Here is a 2,570-nt window from a genome sequence, read left to right on the forward strand (position 1 = left end):
TTGTGGATATCTGAAATGTTCTTTTTGACTAGGAAGAATTGAATTACAGATATCTGCAATACATATCCAGTCTAGCTATTAAATGATAAAACGGCCACTTATACTTTTTAAGGATTTTTAGACATCTTAAATTTAGTTTTGACTAGTACAATCAAAGTTTCAGATATCTTAAAATATCATTTTTACTAGTAAGAATGTATTGTGGATATCTTTAATTACCATTTCCAAATGCTATTATGGATATATAGACAGCTGGGATCGGCTCCAGCTCCCCCGTGACCCTGAATACAGGATAAGCGGTAGACAATGGATGGATGGATTATGGATATCTAAAATGTAATTACAGATAGGGGTGTGGTTCGATTAAATGTTAAAACGCCTTGCCATAGACGCTAGTTTAAAACGTTAATTAGCATGAAGTTTGTGTGGAGAGCATACTTACCCTGTGTAGTTGTTTTTAAACCCCACCCTCGCTCGTGACATCACAAGCCCGGCTAGCTCAGTCGGTAGAGCATGAGACTCTTAATCTCAGGGTCGTGGGTTCGAGCCCCACGTTGGGCGCACACACTTTTTCCTCTTCTTGCTGCCAGCGATATATCCAAGTAAGCTATATTGTTCTTGTGGGATCACTGTCAGGCAACTTGCGAATGTTAGCATCTTAACGTTTAAGTATATTACACATAATGTGAATTAGCATAGGGGCTCGATATGGCTGAAATCTGATCTGTAGACAGACCTTGCAGGGTGCCGATATTTCATACCATGTATTTTTTGTCTCTATTCCATGGCGACAGAACAAGCCCGGCTAGCTCAGTCGGTAGAGCATGAGACTCTTAATCTCAGGGTCGTGGGTTCGAGCCCCACGTTGGGCGCTTCACTTTTCCCCCCCATTGCTTGGGAATTGATTCATTTGACTGTTTTCCTCCTAGAAGGAGTTCATCAGCAGGAGTTCTCAGCTCTCTGGTGTGGCGCGTTTGAAGATATTTAAGAGGTTCTTATTAGGGCCCGAGCGCCGACAACGTCGGGCTGCGAAGCCCTATTGTTATTCGAATGTTTTTTCTTCTTCTTATTATTCTTTCACGCCTTCGCCCTACATTTTGGGGGCCTGAACATGAAAAAAAACTAACCAAAATTGGAGTGTCTATAGGGCCTGGCGAAAATAACAGAATTTGGCGTTTTCGCATTCAACCACGAAAAAGTTGCTCGCTAGCGCCACCTAGAGTGGAGAATCGCCAGCCCCGCCGCACCGTAACTCCAATTGACATGAAACTTTGCACACATGTGCAAACAAATGTCCCCTACAAAAAATCCTCTTGGAGTACCAAAGTCCGCCTACCGAAATTTTCCGCCATCTTGGATTTTATGAAAAAAAGGAAGTTGCGCAGTTCTCGGAAACCGTTGGTCCGATTTGGACGAAATTCGCTACGCATACTCTTTAGACCTAGCTGGGGGGATGGTCCCAAAAGGTTTCGAAAATATGCATTTTATCAGAAGATATCGGCCAATGAACATTAGAGGGTGGGGCTACCAAAATGCAATTAGCATAACTCTATAACCTTTGCCCCCAAAATTACGAAACTCGAAACCTATGTTGCCATCGCTTGAAAGAACCTGCATGTCAAGTTTCATCTAAATCGAGTCATATTTGCCACTTCCAGAAAATCCCAAATATTGCAGTTTTTGGCTGTTTTTGGCTGTTTTTGGCCTTTCACAGGGGTCACGCTAAATCAAAAACTGATTATACCGTTGATCCGATCGATACCAAAATTGGATATGTTGTTGGAAAGGCCTTACGGACAAAAAGTATGCCAAAGATGTCCAGAATATTTAGGGGCGTGGCCACGGCGACGCCATGACTGCGCTACTATTTTCATCCCTCGCCATTGGCATTAAAGCTGTTATAACTTCACCGTTTCTTCTCCGATCTGCTCCAAAATATTCATGCTTGTTAACAATCACGTCCTGAACACAACTGCACTGCAATTTTAACTGACAGGTAGAGCGCCACCTAATGGCAAAATGAAATGTGACCGATTTTATGCCCATCTTCTCAGCAACAGCCCCCCCTCTAGGTAAGGCGTACACGCATGAAATATTTTTTCCTAGATAGCCCCAGTGCAGCTGTACAAAAAAGCCTCTTGGACCCACCGCCTAAAGTCATGATAAAGTAGGTAAAAAAAATGTTTTTAGCCAAGTGTGTAAATCAGCCAGGTTTTCACTCAATCTTCACTCGGGGAGCATAGAGGGGAGAGACACAGGCGCACAGCGACCACCAGATGGAGTCAGAGATCTATCAGTGACACATGGAGATCTGTGAATCTCACATGCAGCTCAATCTGCCTCACACCAGATCAACAGCCATGCCACTTTTAATTCCTTTTTTTAAATTCCTCTCATTTCAGCCTGGACACAGAGAGGAGGAGAGATGGCACACATCTCCACATGCACCTCACACAGCTGTCAGTTGAACTCTGCCATAAACATTATAACTTCAGTGTTTCTTCTCTGATCTGCTCCAAACTTTGCACACTTGATTAGAGTTCCTTCCTGAACACATCTGCACTGTGATA

This window comes from Eutrigla gurnardus (genome assembly GCF_963514095.1).
Source record: "Eutrigla gurnardus genome assembly, chromosome: 23".
In the NCBI taxonomy this organism is placed as follows: Eukaryota; Metazoa; Chordata; class Actinopteri; order Perciformes; family Triglidae; genus Eutrigla; species Eutrigla gurnardus.